We start from the raw sequence: 12,812 nt of genomic DNA, 5'->3' as shown, positions 1-12,812 counted from the left end.
CAATGTTCGTTCGGTGTCAGGAATGGCTCAGATGTTGCATGGGGGCCTACATTGGTCATCCTCACATGGTGCCAAAGTTTGGTGTCATTTCATGCAGGCCAGCACATAGCACATGTGCAATCACCATCATTCGGGTCTGCCGTAGGGGGAGCCCGAAGGACGTTGTTTTTCTGGACTCAACCAAATGCCCCCAATTTTTTTTCACACAACGGGATGACCATGGACATCATGCATGCCAATTATCATCGATTTCCGACACTCGATGCATTTACTAGGATTTTGCCGGCGAAAAGAACCCGAAACGCTGCCCGGACGTGACGCAATGTTCGTTCGGTGTCAGGAATGGCTCAGATGTTGCATGGGGGCCTACATTGGGCATCCTCACATGGTGCCAAAGTTTGGTGTCATTTCATGCAGGCCAGCACATAGCACATGTGCAATCACCATCATCCGGGTCTGCCGTAGGGGGAGCCCGAAGGACGTTGTTTTTCTGGACTCAACCAAATGGCCCCAATTTTTTTTCACACAACGGGATGACAATGGACATCATGCATGCCAATTCTCATCGATTTCCGACACTCGATGCATTTACTAGGATTTTGAAAAACAATTCAAATGTAAAAAAGATAAGATCTATTAGAATGAAGAAGTGAAATAAAAGATAACATATTATCTTACATTTTGAAAATATTTCTAATATAAAGAAGAGAGCAAATATTAGAATGAAGAAGTGAAATAAAACAGAACATTTTATTTTACAAACTACAAACATTTCAAATATAATAAAGATAAGAAATATTAGAATGAAGAATTGAAATAAAACACACCATTTTAGTTTATATTTCGTAAATATTATCAATATAAAAACGAGAACGAACAAATGAAATAAAACACAACAAAATTGGGCATATTTTTTTAATTTTAGTAAACACTGTTAGAAATATTATAGAAAAAAGAGATTTGATTTTAAATATTAGAAATATAAACAAGAAAATAAATTTTGGAGTTAAGAAGTGAAAAACAAAGAGAATATAAAACAGATCAGTGCGCGGGTAAGGCTGCCCTGGGCCAGCCCGCCCGAATTGGGCCCAAGGCAGAGCCGCGCAAGGCACAGCGCAGCGCACAGCCGTAGGGTGGTGGGAATTTAGTCCCACCTTGCCAAGCGAGAGAGCGCCGCACCGGTTTATATACCCGGCTGCGACTCCCCTCCCAAGCACCTATCATATGCAGGCAGTACATTGCCTAACTCTCGGCCCCTCTGCCCCGTGGGGCCTACTAGCAGCAGAGATATTCTGCACCACGGGCCTGCATCCTGGCCCATGAACGGCTGGGTTCCTAGTCGTATGCAGGCCGTGGTGTATGAATTCTCCTTCTCTGGTAGGTGGGCACTTTTTTTGGCATATTGCCATGTGTTTTGATCTTCAAATCACACACTAAATTATACACATGCTAACTTGCATTCAATACACATTTTTTTGCATATATGACAAGTTAATGTTTTGACCTTCAAATCACCTAATAAATTTTACACATGCTCACTTACATGTAATACACATGGCTATTAATGGGATTTCAACAAAAATGAGGCCGTGGTGTATGAATTCTGCTCCCACATGCATGCCATGGTCATGGTAGGGTGTGCATAAAGATTGGGATCATTTGGTGGGACCGGCAAGGAAAACCTCTTTCAAACTTGCCCTCCGGCAAACCCGAATGGTCCGGCTTGTACATGGTTCATGTGGAGGCATGCATGAGATGACCCCACTTTTTCGGAGCATGTGGGCATGGCCAATGTGGTCCCCCAGGCAATGTGTGCACGAATTCGGACACAATACACACGTTGCGTCATGTCAGGGCACTTTTCTAGGGTTTTATCGCTAACCTTGCAGGGTTAAGCTATGTATTTGAATCTACAACCAAATTAACGCAACCTTAGAGTTGAAGAACTGGCTGATCCATATATCATTAATAATGCTCTATTTCCACTTCAAGCCAGCATAAACCTATATAACCAAAAGCCAGCATGGCCTGCATTCTGCCTAACCCATCATCCTAGGCTTACAAAGTTCATGAGCACCGCAAAATAACAGCAACAACTACTAAAACATCGCAACAAACTAAAGGCCACATCTTCAGCAGGAAGTAGAGTCTTCTTTTTTATCCTTCCAGTCTTGCCACGTTGATTCTCCACCCCTGCTTCGATGTGTACACTTCACTTGCTACTCGCTCTAGCAGTCTTGCTCCCACCTCCAGCACCTTTTTTGTGGCTCCTTTGTCTGCAAAATAGATCAATCAACAATCCTATTAGGGGCTACATTTTTCATGCAGAGAAATAACTATAGTTTTCCCAATACTGCAGTACTAAAATCACATTTATTAGGGGCAACCAAACAGCTCACTGTAAATAAAACTAACATAATCTCAAATACTGAAGTATTCTCAAAGAACTTAGAACATAGTATGCTATCAAACAGGTCCAAACTGACTCACACAGATAGACTAACTGAAGACACTGACATGTCATCACTCTGTTTTCTTGTCCTTCAACTTGCTGATGCGCTCTGAATGACGAATGCCCATACGGATGTAGGTCTCCGCTTCAATCGGCATGGTCCTGTCTCCGAGCTGCGGGATCCCTGGACCCACAATCTGCACGTCCGCCGGCTGCTCCTGGACAACATCATCCTGCTCCTCCTCTCCAGCACTGTCGTCCAGCAGCAGAACAACCTCCTCTTCCCCGCTCTCATCCTTGCTCTTCTCCACATCTTCGCTATCACTCTCATCCTCGCTATGCTCCACATCTTCACTACCACTTTTATCCTTTCTTTGCTCCACATCACTGTCAGAGTGAACATTGGACTGATCAACCGGAGCAGGCACCGCGAGCAACACTCCGACAAGATCTGGCACTGGAATAGGAGGGGCGCGGCGGCGGGAGCGGTACATGTACCACCTCGCACGCTGACGCGGATCCGGGGAGTTCTCCGCTTCGTTCATAGCCCAGAGGAAAACCTGGACTGGAACAACTCCTCAAGCAGGACCAAACAACGATTTCTTCTCATTGCCCGTAAGCACTTTGATGAGACCCCTACCATGGTCGATGAACATCTGCAAGCTGGGAAACCAGCTGCAGATCTCCTCCACATTCGCCCTCTTCTCCAGATCGCCCTGACAGAACTTCCCAACTGCCTCCTCCCACTTTTCTTGAGCGCGGCGGCGATCACTTGCCGACCGCGACCCCCTTCCCTTCTTGTCCCCCATCGCCGGCGAGGCCAGATGTGAGATTTGAGCACACAGAGTGAATGGGGAACAGAAGCAAAGACCTAGGGTTCGTATCTGCCAGATGAAATGGGGAATTTTTCCCCTCTCCAGCTGATAACCACGTGTGAGGCCGGCCTGGAACGGCCCACCCAAATTAGGCCCAAATCAAAGCCGCGGCAGGCACTGTCTCGGGGTGGTGGGAGTTTAGTCCCACCTCGCCAACGGAGAGGAGCTCGCACTGGTTTATAAACCCACCTGAGCTAATCATCTCAAGTTCCTATCTAAAGCAGGCAGCTCATTGCCTAACCAGTCTCTCTATGCCCCGTTGGGCCTACCGGCAACTTATATACATTCACCGCGGGCCTGCATCCTGGCCCAATGGGTTACTAGTCGTATGCAGGCCGTGGGGTTTCATATAAATGTTGTTGGTGTAGGCTGGCATTTTTTTTTATTTATTTAATTTTTTTGCATATGTCACATGTCTAATTTTTTGCATATGTCACATGTCAAATTTTGCAAACAAGTTGGCAATTTTTATTATTTATTTAATTTTTTTGCCTATGTCACATGTCTAATTTTTTGCATATGTCACATGTCAAATTTTGCAAACAAGTTTCAATCATTAAATTTTCAAATTATAAATTAAATTTAAAATTTAAAAATATTAAAAATATTTGGACCAAACATTTCCACCATGTGAGGATACCCAAAGTAAATTTTTAAATTTGTATTCAATTTTTTGCATATGTCAAATGTCTAATTTTGCACACAAGTTTGAAACAAAATATATCCTCTAGACTGACTGGTCAAAACATCGGTCTATACCTCAAGGGGGCATTGTAAAGTATTATTTTTCTAAAAAAAATTCCTAGCCATGTTTGGCACATGTGGGTCACCATGTACAAGAAAATTTGGGTGATTTGGAGGTGGTGGAAAAAATCACGTATGTTCAAAAACTGGCTTAAGTTAGACCAAATGGCCCCTCCGGAATGCGATGATTTTTTCTACCACCTCCAAATCACCTCAGTTTTGGCACACATGATCTCTTGCACAAACAAAGCTAGTTTTCTAGACTGACTGGTCAAAACATCGGTCTATACCTCAAGGGGGCTTTCGGGGTGTTGACATGCTAGGCCGGAAATGCGCGTGTCAGAGATCGTACTTGCGTGTATAATCCCAAACTTTCTTCGTGGCATCCCATGACCCCATAGAGAATGCATGCATAATGGTTTCCATGTGGGGCATAATTTTGAATATTTTTACGGTTTTGTGTGTGTGGGGGGGGGGGGGTAAGGGTTCAGGGTACATGCCACATTGTTCACATTGTCCAATTAACACTTTGTATAGATTTTTTGGGTAAAAAATGAACGAAATAATGCAACTAATCTGAACGTAACATTTGGCATGTATCAAACCAAGTAGCCACTATTCTTTAAAACAAACAGTTAGCCACTAATTGCGCCAAACATATCACGTAATTACCAACGAAAATGGGTTGACAATTATTTCTGGAAATTTTTGGAAGGAATTTATTGCTCTTCCTTTTTTAGAGAACAATAAGTTTCTGGCTCGGGCTTCTGTGATATGTGGTTGGACCCGCGGTCAGTGCACATGTTTTGGAAGCCCCCAAAAGATCGTGCTCGTTAAAAAAAACTTGCATCGAAGCGCATTACTTCAAAATAACTAATTAACCCTACAATCACGGATATATACCTTCCCATTCTACCGCATATCAACCCTATCCTAACCACCCCCATCTACCTTGTTTCTCCTCACATAGCCATCGCCGGGATCGCGCCATCGCTTCTCAAGCGACCACGCCGACGCCGGATTAAAAAGGTCTCCTCCACGGCTCCTCCCATCTTCGATTGCAGTGCTGATTATTTTTTCCATTGATTCGACCAAGAAGTCATTTCCGAAGAGATTAGAAAATACAGCCTTTGCCATAGTTGAGTAGTTCTGGTGTAATTGGAGTACATGATGTCATGCAAGAGATTTTTGATTGATAGTTTGTAGTAGTTGTTCGTACGAACTGGTTATGAATATATTTTCTCGGTGGTATTGTTAGGAATTAGTTGGATGAGGTTGTGGATACAGTTATCATACTATGGGTATATGTGTTGTTGTAGGGACCATGGTCTCAGAGGCGCATAACAAGCGTGCGGAGTACGACAAGTCTTTGCATGAAGCGCGCCGGGAGATCGACTTGAAGGTGCAAAAGGATCGCGCTGAGGTAGAAAAGAAACTCAAAAAAGAATGTTCATACGTGGACAGGATGATAAAGGAGGAGCGTGAGGAGTTTTCCCGTAAGATGGCGAAGATGCGTCTTGAGATTGAAGAAAAGTATAAGCGGGACTGTGAGGACATGGAAAAAAAGTTTTTCCTTGGCTACAAGGAAATGCATCAAATGTTGCAGAAGGACCGGAAGCTTGTGGACAGTATTATACAGACAGAGCGAGTCAGGATGGATGCCTATGTGTTGCAGGCACGTTCGGATATGGACAGCAAGCTGCTACAGGAGCGGTCGGACATGGATTATAAGGCCATGCTGGAGAAGGTCCGTTTGGAAGGACATATGTTAGAAGCCCGTGCGATCTCACGGCCACCCCGACAACATGTCTTCAAGTTTTCTCCCCCTGTAAGTATCTCGCACCGATTGTATATATTAAGGACCTACGTATTCTATGATACAAACATCTTCAATTTGTGGCAACCTTATGTCGGCGATTGGATGTAGGCTAAGCATCATGAGACGGCACAGTCGCCATCCACTCGAGACATTGCGATAGAGTCACCCGTTCAATGCCACATCACTCCACCCCAACAACATATCTTCAATTATCCCCTTGTAAGTACCTCCCAACAATGCCATACCCAAGATATGGTATGACCTTTTAAAATTTGTGTGTAAACCCACTGTCGACGTTTCATACGCAGGATAAGAAACGTGTGATGGCAGAGTCCCCAGTCACACCACATGAAGGATACATTCCACATAACAAGGTGAGAAGGTTTGAGATGGCACAATCCCCAGTCACTCCACATGAAGGATACATTCCACAAAAGCAGGTAACAACACCGCAATGTTGCTATGCACATAAAAAATTATGTTTGCCCCTTTACTCATTGAATGTATTAATTCTGATGTGAGATACTAGGTGCTGGTCATGGAATTTTTTGTTAGTAGGGATGATGAGATGTCACATGTCCCGAGAGCATACTTTGATGAACACCCGGCAGAAGTCAGAATTTTGGAACCCGCCAAAGTGACCTACGATCTCATTATGAGTGAAATGAGAGATACTTTTGGTTGCAAACTGGGAGCAGAACTGTACTACTTCTTACCCGGGTCTGCGTGGAAGCTGCCAGAAGGAATGTTCTTGATTGCAGGACCAGATGATGTAGAAAAAATGCTTTCTGATCAGAATGGCAGCAAGACATGTCACCTGTACATTGTGTATAATAGAACTACGGGTTGTTTTCCCGAGGGTGACATTGATCCAGAGGTTCAAATTTTACATGTTACATGCATCTAGTTTATGGCTACGTCATTTTTAAGTTCTTCCTAATAGAATTCCTATGGTTTCCTACAGGAAGTGAGATTCCAAGAAACGGAGGGTCTTGCTAAAGAGTTGGCGGAGAAAGAACAAGAACAACTTCAGTTGTATGGTTACATTGATGTTAAAGAGAAAAAGATTGAAGCACATGGGTCGTCGCCAAGCCCCACGCAATCTCCAACGTCGCAACGCAAGAGGTCACTGGATTTTGGCAGTGCAGAAGACCATATGGAGTAGGCTCAAATGTTTTTCAACCAGTTTAAGCTTCAAACCAGGATTATTTTGTTGAAAACAAACATTTTTTTTCTGTTTCACACTATGTTTGCAATTATGGTACAATTTATTCATGAGACAGTTCTTTGAACAACAATGCATGTGTTTTATGATCAATCATACAGTTGTTTCTGAGTTGTTTGTGAGATGGCATTGCATCTAAAGAAGTTTCCATCTATAAAACTTATAAAAAATCATTTATGTTGTCTTTGTTGAAACTGTTTTTTCGTGCCTTTCATCTACACGTGTAATCATTATAGCCTACAAAACCATACAACGTCGCAAAACAATTTCCAGTTGGCATGGATGCTTGTCATGTTGGTACAAGGGTTTCAAAAAAAATTTGGGTCCGTTTCAAGCATGCCAAAAAAATCCATCTTCCCAGACGGAACATCCCCTGCTACCCGAACGGCTAAGTTGAATGACACCAATTTTTTCCATCAAGCGCGCAAGCACACCCCCGTGGGCCACGTGAAATCTGAGCTAACCCCAAAACTTGCTGGTTTTGACGTCAAATAAGATAGAAATATCAAGGGAAGAAGATAGAAATAGCAAGCAAAACACAGATAACCAACAACATATCAAATAGACGGGTAGAAATCATAACATAGTTCGGATAGATAAAGTTCACGGTAGAACCAACAACATGATTTAATAGAAATATTTAAAAGATAAAAAACTTGCCCTAACATGCTAGGGCAAGTCAAGCTGACGAGACCGGGCTTTCACCACCATCTTCACTGCGCCTCCTCTCCAGTGCTCCTCTCCATCCCGTCCTCGCCGATATAGTAGGGGAGGGTGTGCATACCGTCGCGGGTGGGGAAGACGCAGTCGAAGTTTGTGCAGATGTTGTGGGTTGTGAATGCGATGAATTCGCATCCACACCAAAACACCTTGCCGAGGAGGTAGTACGCATCAAATCTGTTGGTGAAGGTCACGGTGAGCCCTATCGGCGGAGACCAGGAGTTTGGACGCACTTCATCCAGTCGGAACATCACCGACGAGCCCGTCGGGAGGTGGGCGAAGCCCGCACGGAGGAACCACTGGGCAAAGCCCCTTGCACCCCTCCAGCGTGAGAACGCCCACACGCGAAGCGTGCTCTCCGGCCGGATAAAGTCTCTCCGGCACGGTCGGTGGGAGCCGGTAGGTGGGGCCGTTGTACTGCATCCTCGCAGCTCGCTCAGAGAGTGCTCTGGGTTTGGGGAAGAAGAGAAGGGCGGCGCAAATGGATGTGTGCAGAAGGTGAGGGCTGGTGGTCTAAATAGGGAAAGGGGAAGGGAAGGGAACCTACCGCACTTACGTTCAAACTAGCTGCGTCGAATGATCCATATGCCACTTTAATTGCCACGTTGAATAGATGCGGGTGGATCAAAAAAGTGTGAAACCAAGGCTTTAATTGCCATGTTGAATACATGCGGGTGGATCAAAAAAGTGTGAAACCAAGGTTTTAATTGCCACGTTGAATCAAAAAGTGTGAAAACAAGGTTTTAATCGCCTCGCTCGCATGCATGCACGTCCGCCACCCGCGCATGCAAACCCATGTCGCCGCCCTTCCCATGCATGCAGGCCACAGGCGCAGACAACGAGATGGCCCAACGGTCCATCCAGCGACCCAGCGGGTGAGGCTGGCATGGGACGGCCCACCCGAATTAGGCCCAAGCGAGCTTCGCGCCGGGAACATCCCAGGGGTGCAGGGAGTTTAGTCCCACCTCGCCGAGCGAGGGGAGCTAGCACCGGTTTATATAGCGGGCTAAGCTTTCCCTCTCAAGTTCCTTTCTAAAGCGGGCAGCACATTGCCTAACTATCTCCGTCCCTGCCCTGTGGGGCCTACTTGCTACCTGTTTTCACAATCTGGCGGGCCTCTACATCCTGGCCCAATAAATGATTGGGTTACTAGTCGTATGCAGGCCGTTGAATTGTGAAAGCGGGCAAGTAGGCGGGCTTTTTTTTGTCTATTTCATTTTTTTCATTTGTCACCATTATTTCCATTGCAGCCTGTCCATCATGCTGCATTTTGGCAAGAACAAGCTAGAGTTGTAGACACCCTGATTTAATGCTCAAAACGTCGGTCTATACCTCAAGGGGACATTGTAAAATAATTGTTTTCAAAAATTTCTTTCATAGACATGTTGCACACATGATCTCTTCCACAAACAAAACTAGGTTTCCAAGTTTTTCTATTTTTTTTAAATTTTTTTTGAATTTATAATGCCCTCTAGACTGACTGCTGAAAACATCGGTCTATGCCTCAAGGGGGCATTGTAAAATAATTTTTTTCAAAATTTTCTTTCATAGACATGTTTGGCACATATGTGTCACCATGTACAAGAAATTTTGGGTGATTTGGAGGCGGTGGAAAAATTCACCTTTTTCAAAAACTGGCTTAAGTTTAGACCAAATGGCCCCTCCGGAATGCGGGCATTTTTTAGATCACCTCCAAATCACCTCAGTTTTGGCACACATGATCTCTTGCACAAACAAAGCTAGTTTTCCAAGGTTTTACATTTTTTTGAATTTTTTTTGAATTTATAATGCCCTCTAGACTGACTGGTCAAAATATCGGTCCATACCTCAAGGGGGCATTGTAAAGTATTATTTTTCCAAAATTTCTTTCATAGCCATGTTTGGCACATGTGGGTCACCATGTACAAGAAAATTTGGGTGATTTGGAGGTGGTGGAAAAAATCACGTATGTTCAAAAACTGGCTTAAGTTTAGACCAAATGGCCCCTCCGGAATGCGTGCATTTTTTCGACCACCTCCAAATCACCTCAGTTTTGGCACACATGATCTCTTGCACAAACAAAGCTAGTTTTCCAAGGTTTTACATTTTTTTGATTTTTTTAATTTATAATGCCCTCTAGACTGAGTGCTGAAAACATCGGTCTATACCTCAAGGGGGCATTGTAAAGTATTATTTTTCCAAAATTTCTTTCATAGCCATGTGTCATAGTTGAGATCTTCAAGACCAGGAGATACGTCTCCGATGTATCTATAATTTTCGACTGTTTCATGACATTATCATACCCGTTAATTTTTTTCAATAGTTTATATTATTTCTATTTGGACTAACTTATTAAACTAGTGCTAAAGGCAAGTTCATGTTTTTATTGTTTTGGGGGGTTTAAGTGAAAACTTCGTGGAACCGGAATTACTTGAAAATTTACGTATATTTCAAATTGAATACATCTGAATTTATGGTGCAAGAATCCATGCAAGACGAGGACCATAGGCCTCACAAGCCACCATGGCACGCCCTTAGGGGGTGGGCATGGACCTGGCTTCTGGACAACCCCTAGCTCAGTTTGACCTCTCCTTCAGGCGCAAGAAATAAATTCATTAGAAAAAAATTGTGTTAAAATTTCAGCCCGATCAGAGTTACAGATCTTCGAGTATTTAAGAAACAGTGCTAATCAGCCGCAGAAACAGTTCGAAAAAGTCGCGAAACAGAGAAAAACAAAGGAGGAGATATCCAATCCCAGAGGGACTCCCGCCCCCCAGGAGCCATGGAGGCCAAGGACCAGAGGGCCGGGGGAGCTCTTTTCCTATCTAGGGGGAAGACCAAGCAAGAGGAAAAAGGAGAGGGGCCTCTCTCCCCCTCTCGATCTCCCCGTGGCGTCGTAGCACCACCGGCGAGACCATCATGACGACAATCTACTCCAACAACTTTACCACCGTCATCAACAACTTTCTCCCTCTTCGTGCAGCATAATATCTTCTCTCACCTCACTGTAATCTCTATTTGAACATGATGCTCTACCCTTTATATTATTCTCGAATGATGTGTTGCACCTCTATTATGTTTGAGTAGCTTATTTTTGTGCTACGGGCTAATTGTGGCGTGATATGATTGATATGAGTTGTATGTTATTATGGCATTGTCTTATGTTGCCCGCCATCTCGCACTAACATGTGGGGTGCCCATTGTAGGGTGTTGCAATGTTTTAATGATTTGCTTATAGTGTCTTGTGGGAGTGACAGAAACCTAATCCCGAGTTTGTGAGTTGTTGTATATGGGATTAAAGGGGACTTTTAATAACTTAATGCTATGTTTAGGTTTTACCTTAATGAATATTTAGTATTTGCGGATGCTTGCTAGGGTTCCAATCATAAAAACGTATGATCCAAGTACAGAAAGTATATGAGCTCAGGCCTCTCCCTCATAAGTATGATGAGTATCACACGTTTCATATCCAATTTCCTAGGAACAATCCTTTTCTTATTCTTCTTCAAAAACCTTTACTTGATTGTTCTTTTATGAAAACAACAACTAACTCGTTATTTTCTTGCAAAACTATCTTATTACTCTCGCAAACTACTTTTATTTCTTGTTCTAGATAAAGCGAACGTTAGTGTGCATAGAGTTGTATCGGTGGTCTATAAACCTTGAGAGAATATTAATTCTACCCTTAGCTCCATGTTGGGTTCGACACTCTTACTTATGGGAAGGGCTACAACTGCCCCCCTACACTTGTCGGTTATCACCATGCATATGTGACTCTGCCAAAGACGACAAGGATTCAGCTGCATTCATCTCAACAACAAGTTCATCACCATACGGCTGGAAGCAATCACCAAACAAATGCACCAGTCGAAATGAGAAGCCCATTTTTTTTACCTTATGGCATTTCATCGACCACATGGTGACCACAACCCTTGGCAACGAAAGCAGCAGCCGGACGCGCGAGATGAGGGGGTGTAGGGTACCCGGAGTCGGGGTAGGAGGCATCGGGCGAGGATGAGGCATCAGAGCCTTATTCTTCTTCACTGCCTCCTCGGCGGCTGGAGCAGCAGGATGTCTTCCTCCTATCGCCAAAGCCACAATGGTCTTGCCACCAACCATTTTGCAGGCGATCATTGCAAGTGTGGTGGCCCGGAGGAGGTTGTTTCTGCCCAACCTCTTCCTTGGTGCGGGCGGTGGCACGAGGGTGGTTTCCGGCAAGGTCGTACCGATGGCGTGTGGAAGGACCTTGCCTCTCCATTCATGACTGAATCGGGGGCATAAGTGGTGGCAGCTACCGGAGGTGGTGGCTGCTCGGGTGAGAGAGGGGTGGGGGAAATTTTACTCCGCACGGTGCTAGACATACGAGTATATTTGAGAGAGCTATCCTCACTTTTTTGGCCGAGGAGCATAATTTATCCTCCTTTAATAGTTTGAGAGATCGGTTTTAGCTGCCTATTCCCTCGCAGTAAAGGTTTTTAGGGGATCAGTTAGAGATGCCCTAAGAATACGAGATCCTCAGAAAATTGTACAAAAAATGCTAGCAGTTCACTACAACTAGTTAACTCAAATTTGTACTTTAAAGCACTTGACTTTGAAATACAAATTAGTATTTAAATTAGACCTTAGTTTGGTGCCTCCTAGCGGCCATCCACTCTTAGTTCAAGAGAACATGATTTAACAATCAGAACAACAACGACTTAATCGTCTAATAGTGCCAAATAAAACTTTAATTTTCTTTATATACTGGAAGTTGCCTATGCAATCAGAAACCCCTTTGAGGGTAATCCGAAGCAATCTGATTAAAAGCGTCGAAATCAAACCTACGTTGTTGTAATGGCGCTGTGGCAACTCTTATCCAACCTAATATCTGAATTAATTACAGTCCAGTATGTACCTTACACTTACAGTACCCTCCATAGCTGGATTGAACTTGAGCATCCACCTTCCACACAACGGGCACCATGACACAACTTTAATAGCAGAACCCCCGGTTTAACG

The sequence above is a fragment of the Aegilops tauschii genome, chromosome 2, assembly GCF_002575655.3.
Source record: "Aegilops tauschii subsp. strangulata cultivar AL8/78 chromosome 2, Aet v6.0, whole genome shotgun sequence".
NCBI lineage: Eukaryota > Viridiplantae > Streptophyta > Magnoliopsida > Poales > Poaceae > Aegilops > Aegilops tauschii.
This window is presented reverse-complemented; position numbering follows the sequence as displayed.